Raw genomic sequence first — 12,632 nt, forward strand, 5'->3', positions numbered from 1 at the left:
GGTGCCGCCCGTCCCAGCTAGAAGCCAAGTCATAGCCAGCTAGGAGTGCCTAGATTGTGCAACATCAGAATCCATTCAAAGGTCCCGGCTGTCCAAGTTTGCGATTAGATCCACTCATATTTGCTACTGTTCAAAGCTCATTCGAATCCGTTCTTAGGTCCCGCCCATCAAAATCTCCTTCTTAGTTCTTCTTGTTCGTCCTCTTTAATCCTTTGAACCGTCTTGTTATTCGTCCAAATCTGCTCAGATCTACTATTGGTCAAACCTCCTTCACAACTTCCCTCCTAATCTTAGATAAGGAACCTGAGATGGGATTGTATACAAGGGAGGTGAGGCGGAAAACGAAGAGGGAAATGGAGTGGAGGAAGAAGATTAATGCCATAAGTTACAAGGGTGGCGACGATGAAGACTAGACTAGACCTGGGCGGCAAAGACTAGAGTGAAGAAGTATTGGAGGAGCTTTCAAGGGTAAAACTGGCATTTCAATCTTTTATTAATATTTTATTAACGGATGCAAATGGCCAAGCACTAGAGTTCCCTCTTGTTCAACTTCATTGTGCAGAGGGTTGTAAGGGTATGACACGACACGTTCAAGGTCGGGACAGATCTGGAAGGAATCGGGGTACATGGTGATGCTGGATGTCGTGACGGTGACGGTGATGCTGATGCTGATGGTGATATTCCTACCAGAACCTACCTATTGTGCATATATTTATATATGTTAGAAAGAGAGAGAATGTCGATGAATTAGAGAATGTGTCAGATAAGGAGGTGGTCTGCAGATCCTCATTCGTCGTTTGATGCATCCACCTTTTCCTGGGACTCGGTGTATGGGCGAGGTGTTCTGTGCTTGGTTAATTTTCGTGCTTGATTGGAACAGAGAGAGAGAGAGTGTGTGTGTGTGTGTGTGTGTGTGTGTGTGTTCTTGTGTTCAGGGCACATTTGAGTTATCGGGTTTTTTCTTGATCGTCGGAGATGACAGTCGGAGGCGGTTGTTGGGGACGACAGTCGGAGATGTGCAAGAGGCGGCGATGGGTGGCTCTATTACAAGAAGAAGAATATGAACAATAACTTTGCCCATTTTTTATATTATTTTTAAAAAGTTAATTTATTTTTTAAATTTTACTAAATATATTACTTTTATTGATATTAGGGCCCAAAGGTTGCTCTTATCTGATATAACCCCTATTTTGTTCGGTGTTTGGGAGGAGAAATACGACAAACAATAACTTCGACCATCCCTTCTCGATTTGATTGTAGATTTATAAAAGGGGCAATTTGGTCAAAGAAAATATTTTTCTTGTCCCACTCACTGTTTTCATAACTTTTTTTTTTCAAAATATATCTAAATTTGCAAATTCATGGTACTTTATTTTTATTTTTGTAAAAAACCTGATTTTAAAAGTACCGGATTTTATGTTATTGGTATTAATAGAATTTAATGATGAGAATAAACAAAAATGCCTTAAAAATATAATTTAATGAAGGAGAATGCAAGTTAATATCTTAAATGTTTGATTTAACGAAAGTGAATTGAATGCATGAATTCATAGTTACTATTGCCTTCGCGCAAGTCCCCTTCTCTGAATCGTTTCTCGACGCTCCTTCTCAAGACAAAGTCTACACATGCTCAGGATACTATTGATGATTCTACAATGCCAAAGGAATGACGTAGCCATTTAGTTTTTTCTGTGTTCACTGATAAAACTGCAAAGTTTATGAAAGAAGGTTTAGGATTCATCATATGGATGACCGAATCATGCAAGATGGTTGGGTGAAATTTCAAAAATATTCAGTCCTTCTGGGAATCTTATTCCCTATGTTTTGAAAAACTGCATTTTTCTAGGATCCGTCTTGCATTGAACCGGACCAGATTTGAAATCAAACAAAGAGGGAGATGTATATCTGATACGGATACCACAGGTGTAGATCCCAAGGTGAAAATTGACACCCAAACCAGTTTCCACTGAATATGGCACAACTTGACCTTGAAGCTGATTCAACAACGTAGTTTTCAATAAAACTGCAATCCAACTGCTTAGATCGAACTATTGGGGTGAGCACGAAATTTCTCTGAATTTTTCTTGTAAAAATAGATAAAAAACTAATCTTTATCAATCTCAAAAGCTGTAGTCGAACTAGGGTTTCTTAGGAGACAAAATAATAAGAGAGAAAGCAGAATTGACAAGCGTTTTAGATTAGTCCGCCCTATTTTTCATTTATCTCTTTATGAAGCAATTCTCCTAATCGAACTAGGAGATTATCCAAATCTTTATTTGGATATGGATTTTATTAAGAGACAAGACTCATCCTCTTAAGAGGATAGGTGCTCCATACCCATTTTCAAACCCAAATTCGCCCCATGCCACATGACAATTGTCATGTGACATCTTAATTAATCATATTAATTATGGGCCTTAGGCTCATTAGCTATATGGCTAACAACCCAAGAGTGTTGCTTGGCCAATTTAGGTTTAATTTGTATGGCGTGGAAGCCCACATGACCTTACATAAACCCACATGGGTTCGGCATAGCCTCTGTAAAAAAAGGCATAGCCGAATTCATTGCTAAGCGCAGTGAACCCTTGAGTTCATCACTATGCGATCAAAATGAGCCCAACATTTATATTTAAATGATCATTGAATCCAGCCATCATATGAAGACCCAAGGATAATGGACTTAAGTAAGATAAAGCCCATCAGATAATCAGCCCTTAATGGTCTCTTACACTTAACCTCTAGGCCCATAATGATTAAACATTGCCCGATAGGGAAGGACCTCTCCCCTGGCTGCAAGGTGTAGTGTTACACTCTCTGCTCGGATAGATCCCAAGAATTAAAACCATTTTGCAAACACTTTTAATAAAACTTATCATTCACTTTATCCGACAAAGAGGTCGATCCTATCACTGTGATCACCCACTTAAGTGAATTCTTAAATTGCCCCAACATATCCAAGTTTTGACCCACAAAGGATCTCATTGATTGGCATATCAAAGACAACCGAATCCACACCTAGTGTAGTACCATAATCAAGTCTAGGGGTTATGTGTAACTTTTCAGTTTTGCCCATAAATCCCCAAGGTCCAGGGCATAATTGGAAAATGGTCTGGGTTCAGTGTTTTAACCAAACACACACTACATGTGTTTCGGGTCTAACCCTAGCAGCTGAGACAAGCTGCCTCAAATTCTTTGATAGCAAATCAGTGTCACCCTTGGCAGGATAAACTCCCCAAACCTATCCAAACGGCTGAGAACATTCTAAACTAACACGAGTCTCATAAAGGTCCAATTTAAGGGGTAAATTCATAGAAACATACCAATGTCAACATAAAACAATAATGTACTTTTATTCATTTACAAGAAATATATCTGTACATCAATCTAATTGGAATTAAGGGCATACACTTTCTAATAGTTTATTGTCTAAAAGAGATGGTCAGTAAAGCCTGGCAGATGGATCCTGCTTTCATTCAAGATTTTGGCACCCGTTCTTTTGTGGCCAAATTTCTGTCTTTGATCGTAATCAAGTGCTTGAAAAGGGACCTTAGCTCTATGAAAATGACCACATTCTTTTCTGCAAAGAAAAACCCGATATTTCTCCTGATAATCATGACCTTAATCGACTAAACTTATGGGTTCAGTCTAAGTGGTTTCCCTTTGAATTATATGAATATGTCATCGGTTTTAAAGGTGGCCAAAAAACATGGTTACCCTCATGAACCATCCCCTTCTGAAGTTAGGCGTTGGGCTCGGTTTGCCAGGATCAAGGTGTCTATCAACCCAGCAGACCCCCTGCTGGAAGAAAGACCATTCAAGTTTTCTTTCTGGTAAAACGATTTTCATCCAGGTAACTTGTGAACGTTTGGGTCATTTTGTTCTTTTTGTAGCTTGCTTGGGCCTGAATCTCAGTCTTATAAAATCTAAGCACGCTTTATTTATGGCTATCGATGAGTGTACGACAACGACTGGGAAGCACAAACTTCAGCTACTCTCACAAGACCGTGTTACGAAGGATATTCGGGTCTTGAATCTGGCTAAATTACACTATGTTCTACCTCCAAACTTGGTTACTAAAATTCAAAATGTTCCTCTTCCGTATCCTCACTCACAAGTGGCGGATAGACTAGTGTGGTGTAAGACTCCTCATGGGCGCTTTATATGTACGCCAACACTGAAATTGTTGTCTTCCTCATCTCCTAGTTCCTCTTCTTCGCAAAATATAAATCTGACATGCCAGGGACTCACTTGTGGAAACACAAAGTTATTCTCCCATCTATTGACAATCTGCAGAAACATAGTTGTTCTATTGACAGTGTGTTCTACTACCGACGGGATTCTTCTACATACCCTTTTCTCTACCCTGCAACGCAAGCCGTCTGGTTCGGCTCACATTTGCATTTCAAGCCTACTACTTGCAAATTTTTTGAAGTTATGTTATGCTTGATTTGAGGGAAAATGTAGGGAAAGGTAGGGAAACCTTTACAAACCTTGTATTAGTTTCCCTGTCTTTCCCTTCCTTTCCCTACCTTCTCCTTCAAACCAAACATAGCCTACAGATTTCCTTTACTTATGGTGGTATGAAGATATGAAGAATGGATTTATTGGTCGAGGCTTATTGCTTTCAAGTGGTATTCTTATGCAGACTATTTGCAAGCCAGGAATGCTACACTCTTTGATGGTGTTGCGTTTGATCCTCATACAGTTATCTGTAAGGCACAGGTAACACTTACCATGTGTTTGACAACTACTCACAAAGAAGATTCTGCACAATTGCAAACACTTGGTCCTATCTCTTGGTTAAAACAGACATCCATATGTTAAAACTTAACATTGATGCTGCATTTAAATGTGGGAGAGCGAAAGCATGACTTGTTCTTAGAGATCATCTTGGTTCATTCCTCTTGGCAAGAACAGTCCATTTTTGTTGTGATAGTGCTTAAATGGCTGAAGCTCTGGCTTTGTTGGAAGGTCTGTCTCTAGCAACTCAGTTGTTATCAAATGTGATATTTGAAGGTGAAATAAAACAAATAAGGTTGTTTGTGTTGGATCTAACTTTTAAGATCTGAAATTCTTTAATTTTATTATTTTATCCCTAAATATTTTGGTAATTTGAGTTCAATTTATATTATTTCATATAAAATTATTTATATATTTATATTATCAAATTCAAATAATTTATCAATTTATACTATTGATAAAATATAAATAAAAAAATAATAATTTTAATCATTAACAAATAATAATAAATAACTAATCACTAATATTAAAATAGTTAAAAAATATTAAAATAATCAATAATAATAAACATTAAATTAATAAATAATTATTATAAAAAATCATAAAAAATAAATTATATTCAATTCAAAATAATAAATAAAAAATAACTGTTATAAGGGCGGTGAAGACCAATTTCTGTGAGTTTCTTGGGGGATGCCGCGGGCGATGAAGAAAACGTTAAGGGATTGCAGTTGCTGGAGACGAAACGGGCGGTGAAGACCATTTTCTTGAGGTGGAGTTCGGTCCGTGAGTCCATGGTGATGAAACGGATGAAGTTGATGTGAACCCCGAGGATTTGGTGCTTTTCGGAGCAGTTGAGCCACATGAAAACTTCGAAGGAGACAGAGGCCCTTTGTCGGAGTGCTTGCCGGGGCAGTTGAAGCTGATTTAGGTTCTTCTGCAAACAGTCTACGCAGGTACGGTTTATCGAGAGGGACTGCAATGAAACTTAGAGCTTCAGACGATAAGAAGCCAGTTGAAGCGTAGACTGTTCTTCTGCGAACAGTCTACGCAGGTACGGTTTATCGGAGACGATAAGAAGCCAGTGTTGCCGAACACGATGACATATTCAGACGCGCAGGCGGCGGCAATGAAACCTAGAGCTTCAGACGCACGACGGCGATCTTCTGAATGCATATACAGTTTGCCAGGAGGGATTGCAGTTGGATGTTGGTTATGCTTTGTGAGTCCATATTCAGACGCACAGGCAGCCATGAAAGAGAAAACACAAATGAATGAGTTTTTTTTTTAGGGTTTTGGGGTTAAATAGGGGTAAATCGTGTTATTTTTAAATTTTTCGAAGGGTATTTCCAACTTTGTGCTTTGAGCGCGTTAAGATCCGGGACGCAAGCTTATAACTTCAGATCTAAAAATAAAATTTGGTATTTGAAAAGCAAGTTTTGCGGACACCAAACCTAAAATATTATCAAACGCTAGTTAAGTATCCCTTTTTTAATTAACTTTATGGAGATTTTTGCTTTTTCTAGCGATAGTCACCGGTGATATGACAAAAGTATTTACTAATGAAGAGTAATGGCAGTTAGGTTTCAAAAGAAAATGGGAAAGAAAAAGAAAGTAAAGAGAGTTTCGGGGAGTATTTTGGTAATTTAATGCATTCTGCTATTTAACTTAACTACCAATGGGGTATTTGTAGCAAGATAAAATTCATAGTGGCCTTGTTGCAAATGATGAAAGTACAAGGGGGGGGGTATTTGTCATTTGACTCCATAGTACAATGGGATCTTTGTAATACCTTATATATATATATATTAAATCATACATATGTATATGCACTTGGACGGGGATATTGTTTGTTTCAATTTCTAACTTGTATTTTTATGGCTAAGGAGTTTTTTATGCTTGAGAAAGTGCAAATGTAATTTATATAACAATAGTGACACTTGTTAAGTGTTAACATTTCAATTTGATGTTTGAATTATATTTGTTATTTTTGTAGGTATGCATATTATTGAGTTTTATAATTAGGTTAAACCTAATAGAACAGCCCAAACTATATTAGAAATCAGATAAATTTGTAATAGAACAGTTTGATTTGATTTGTTTATACACAAAAATGGTTTGGTTTTGTTTGAAAAAGTTTCAACCCTTAATTTACCAAATTGGGCTGAAATCTTTTGCAAATTGAACCAAACTAGTTGGTGAACACCGTTAGACTAAGTTTGGAAACAGTGCAAATAAAGTATAAAAATGTCAGTTCAGTGTAAATATGCGTTTTGGTTTAGTTTTGCTGATGTTTGGAAATAATGCATTTATGTATTGACAATGAGAAAAAACACAGTTTCGGAGGCATATTTATTGATGGAACACGGTCTGGATGCTCCTAGTTGGAGGATGATTTGGGACTTGGCCATGTGGAGAGCTAGTTCGGCCTACAAAACAGTAGAGCTCAGAGAACTCAAGGTGGCTAACCCAGTGAGGTCGCTCCGATGCTTAAGTTAGTATTGCGGGCTGAGAATTGAATGATATGTGTATTAGAGAGTTTGAATGTAAAAATAATTGCACGTACCCAGGCCCTGGAGGGGTTGTTGTCCTTATATAGCTGAGTTGTTGTGGGTCTCACGAAATGGTTACGGGATCTTCGGCCTGAGTTGATGAGATCTGTTCCCGCTTTAGTCGGGGGGTAACGTATTAGTCAATGAAGTCTATTGTTTCTGCCCGATCTGGGCAGGGAGAGGATGAGGCCTACCGTTATTTGGCGTGATCTTGTGGGATTCGAAGTCTACTGGGAGGCTTTTGGAGTTGATTACATGTCACTTCGGTTCTTGGGCCCCGAACTGGATTAGGTGCCGCGGTGCCTTTACGCCGAGGTGACTTCATGCCGAAGTGGCTTTGTACCGAGGTGACCGAACACCCGAGCTCTAAATTCTGCTGACTAGGTTCCCTTTGCTAAGTTGTCATCCTTCGGGCAGATCGCATCCATGTGACCTTTACATACTATGTCGTGCCAAATCACCCTTCATCAATTGCCGCCCACTCCTCGTGCCAGGGGTCCTGACCCGGCGCGTGGAGTTCATGACGAGCCCAAGTGGATTTGGCACAAAGTCTAAGTAATATGGAGGGTGGATCGTTGGTCGGACCTGTTCGACCGTTTGGCTCAACCAGGAAGTGACCCAGATCATGTATCAGGTACACGCGGACGCCAAGCTGATTATAAACTCCACAGATGTCAAAATGCGCGCTAAACTGATTTCAACCTCGAGTTGTGTGCAACCGGTTTTCCTAGGAGTCGTTGGATCATGCAAATCTCGGCCGTTGATCCCTGGATATACTGGTTATAAATAGGGGCTGTAGGGCCCATTTTCTTCGCCACAAAATCGTGAATCCAGAGTCCTTGAGGTCACGTTCAAGTCTCTGAACTCGGTGTCAGTTATTACCGGGTCCGAGGTCGTCCTGCTTTCTTCGGTCTTCTTTTGGTGAGTTCGTCTCCCTTTTCTTTCGGTTTCATTTGTCCTTTCTGTTACTATGTCTAGCCTTAGCTTTGATAGCCTTTTAGATGGGAGCGGCGAGTCCGCTGGGGCCGAGGTGGGGACCTTGGCACAAATCACAGAGCCTCAACCTGTCGAGGTAGGCACTTCAGCATAGTATGTGGACTCCAATCCGTCCGAGGCGGACTCACCTAGGCGAGAGTGAGAAGCCTCTGGCAAGTCAGCCTCAACCTCACATCGAGGTCGCCCGTCGGACAACTTCGGTCCATCCACGATGACAGCGGACAAGCTCATAGCCCTAGTAGCTTGGTACAGACTTCTTAATGATCTTGTTTATTATATTCCTTTAGGCAACTTTCCATGGGATCAACATCATGACGAGATCGTGGTCTTCGAGGAGCAGCTCGTAGCCAAGCTGCATCTTCCACTCCATCCTTTCATAATCGAAATCATCAAGCTTTTTGACGTTGCCATAGACCAGCTACATCCATAACATCGTAGGTACCATTGCCCTTTTCCACGATTACAACCGACCTCTAGACCTCGACGTCTTATCTTCGATCCTTTCCATCAAAAAGAACTCGTCATGTGTCCTAACAAGGTTCCGGCCTGGAAGAGACGCTACTTCGTGGTTCGTAACACCGAGGGGTGGCCTTTCTCGACTCACTGGAGGGCAGCCATCCAGGGCCCCAACATTAGACTGGACCCAAAGACAAGGGAGGAGGTCTGATCTTGGGCGAAGCTTGGCCTGAAGTTCGTAAACTTCATGACCAAGGAGAAGCTCGTGCAAGCCGGTCTAAGTCCTCCTGGTAGGTCGCTAACTGTTGTACATTTTTCCTGTTTGTTTTAGTTTGGTGTCATATCTAACTTGGTTCATCACTTGTTGCAGTTGCCATGGATGACATCCCTACCGATGAACTCTTCGGAAGCATACAGAAGGGAAAGAAGAAGAAGAGGGCCTCCAAGAAGGCTCGCCTCCACACCGAGACCACCACCTGTGATGTCGCTACTTTTGCCTCCGAACACCCACCTGTCGCCGAACATCCTCCTATGATCAACTTGGTTGAGGAGGACCCAAGCAAGGCCATTCCACCCCGCGTGCCGAAGGCGACCACGTTTTCAGAACCTCAGCCTGTACCAACGATCACTACTTCTTCGAGGAGGTCACTAACTGGGTTGACTTGTCGATTGCTTAGATCAGGGCCCAAGCGGCCACTCACTGTATGGTGGTACGTATTTAGCCTTCAGGTTACTTGATACTTAGATTTTTCTTCATACTGATACTTGTTTTCTTCTTTGGCAGGTGAACTCCTCTATTCATGCTTTGGCCTTCCAGTCCGAGGTGAACTTAAATCGATCTCTCGAAGCCGAGGAGTCTTCCCGAACTACACATTTCGAGCTCAACTTAGCTTGCAGCGAGATCAGTCAGCTGAAAAACGATGCGCGAGCTAAGAAGGAGCTTGAATCGGAAAAGAAGTAGTTGTTGGAGCGCGAGGTGGAACTTAAGAGAGAGAATGAAAACCTAGAGGCTCTTGTGAAGGAGTGAACGAAAAATTTGCTTCGGGCGATAGAAGAGGCCAAAGTCAAGGCAATCGAGGAGTACAAATCTTCGACGGAGATACGAGAGAGGTTGGGACAGCGGGCTACCGCAAGGGGTTTAAGCTTAGTAGGTGGTTGACCCGACATGAATTTCCTCACCTTGACCTTAGCGCCATCCCCACATCCAAGATCACCAAGGAGATGGCCGTTGAAGCTGCCAAGGATCCGGACTCTGAGGCGGAAAGTGACAACGACGAGATGGCAAGAGAGGGAGAGGAGGCTGAAGTTGCCGAGGACTGCATTGTAATCTTGTTTTCTCTCTCTCTTCCCCTCCTTTTTTTATGTACTTGAAGCATCTTATTAATGGAATACAAGTCTTTTTGCCAAAACTCCTTGTGCAAAATATGTCTAAGAGTGGACAACCTCGAACTCGAATAGGAACAATCGTTATTGTACGCTGGAGTGAGCAGACACTATAGAGTGTACATGCCCGACCTGTTTGCACCCGGGCTACTTTTGCTTTACCCATGCCAAAGCGACTAGGTTTTAACGAGCCCATGCCGAAGAGGCGACCGTGTCTTAAGCAGCCTATGCCGAAGAGGCAACTAGGAGTTCTCTGCCCATGCTGGAGAGGTGATTGGGTCTTATATCATCCTGAGGTCTTCTGTCAACTCGACACTATAGCCCTTAGGCTTCTGGGAGTGACTTAAGGTCCTCTCTCTAGTTTGGTAGTGTTGTGGACTTGGTAAATTCTCATATGCTCTAGAGTCGTTTGCTCATAGATAGTATCTTCTTAGGTTGTTGATATTCCAGGCACGAGGTACCTGCTTCGCTTCCATGGTTTTGAGCTTATATGTGCCTTCCCCGAACACACGTCTTACGCGGCATTGACCTTCCCAATTCAATCCGAGCTTACCTACACCGGGCTCTGGCACCATAACTTTCCAAAGGACCAAGTCGCCGACACAAAGCTGTCGTTTCCTCACTCAGAGGTTATAGTACCGAGCTACTCTCTACTGGTAAGCCGCTGCCAGAATGTAGACCAAGTCTCGTACCTCTTCTATCAGGTCCAGGTTGGTACGAAGCTCGTCATCGTTTGCTTCCCCGTCGTAAGCCTCAAGTTGCAATGTTGGCACTTCGATCTCTGTTGGGATCACCGCCTCTGTACCATATGTGAGGTTGAAGGGTGTTTTACCCGTCGTGGTTTTGATGGTACTTCGGTAAGCCCAAAGGAAACTAGGCAACTCATCTACCCACAATCCCTTATCTCGGGCTAGGCGAGCTTTTAGTCCACGGAGAATCGCCATGTTTGTTACTTCAGCATGTCCGTTCGCTTGTGGGTGTGCCATCGAGGTGAAATTTTGCTAGATTCCCATCTCCGCACACCAATTCTAAAACTTGATGTCTTTGAACTGTGTCCTGTGATCGGAAATTAACACCCAAGGTAGTCCGATGCGACACACTATGTTTTCTTAGAAGTTCTGTATGTTGCAAGTTGTGATGGTTACCAAGGGCTCGGCCTCCACCCACTTCGAGAAGTAATCCATTGCCACGACCAGGAACCTCCTCTGCCCAGTTGTCGGGGGGAAAGGTTCGAGTATGTTTATCCCCCATCGAGCAAACGGCCATGAGCTGGTGAGGTATTTTAGATCGGCAGCATGTAGTCGGAGATGTTGGCATGCCTTTGGCGATTGTCACACTTCTTGATGAGCTCAACGACATCTGCTTTCATGGTAGGCCAGTAATATCCTTGCCTTAGTGCCTTCTGGGTAAGCGCCCTGCCCCCTAGGTGTCCTCTGCAGAGTCCCTCGTGGATGTCACGTAGCACTTGATCTGCTTGTGAAGGTCGCAAGCAACATAGGTAGGGGAGCGTGAAGGACCTCCTATACAGCTGCCCATCGATCAGAATCGAGCTGACTATCGCTCTACCCTTCGAGCTGCATTGCGTTCTAGTAAGGTCCTGTGGAACAGATAGTCGACGAGATGGTCTATCTAGCTCGGTTCCACTACCAACATGGGAGCGACCTCTTTTGCCCCCCCCCCCCCGAGAATGCTGGGGCGAGGCAGGTCTTCGATATATATTGTTTGCTTCATATTCTCGCTAGTACTGACCAATCAAAATAGTGCATCGGCCTCAGCATTCTCGGACCTCGGTATCTGCCTAATGAAGCAAGAGTGGAAGTTCGGTAGAATCTCTCTGACTTTGGCTAGGTATGCTGCCATGATTTGGTCGCGAGCCTCGTTGGCACCGTTAACCTGGTTGACCACCAACTATGAATCGCTGCATACGATGAGGTATTTGGCTCCCATCTTCTTCACTAGGTTGAGTCTGGCGACTAGTGCCTCATACTCCTCATTGTTCGACGCTTCGAATCTGAGCCATATACATGGAGGATCTAGGGTTCCTCGTCCCACGTTGGTCCAACCTTGACGGGGACCAGTGCCGCACTGGTCGATGCCTCCGACGTATTGGCAGGCTCAGACAGTTTCGGGGTCGGCGTGCTGAACGCACATTCTACGACGAAATCCACCAAGACTTGGGCTTTGATCGTTGGGAGGAGGTCAAATCGGATGTCATATTCACTCAGTTTCGTCGATATTCTGGACACCTTGGGCTTGAGCAAAATCTACCTCAGAGACCTGTTGGTGAGGACGACGATAGTGTGGGCCTGGAAGTATGGGTGTAGTTTTTGGGCTGTTATGACAAGTGCATACGCTAGCTTCTCGATCTCGGGGTACCTGATTTTGGCATCCTGCAAAACTTTACTAACATAGTAGATGGGTCGTTGGACCTGATCTACTTTTCTGATAAGTACTGAGCTGATAACCTCGTCCCTCGTGGAGAGGTAGAGCTTTAACTCTTCTCCT

The sequence above is a fragment of the Nelumbo nucifera genome, chromosome 6 (assembly GCF_055504915.1).
Source record: "Nelumbo nucifera cultivar China Antique chromosome 6, China Antique-T2T, whole genome shotgun sequence".
NCBI lineage: Eukaryota > Viridiplantae > Streptophyta > Magnoliopsida > Proteales > Nelumbonaceae > Nelumbo > Nelumbo nucifera.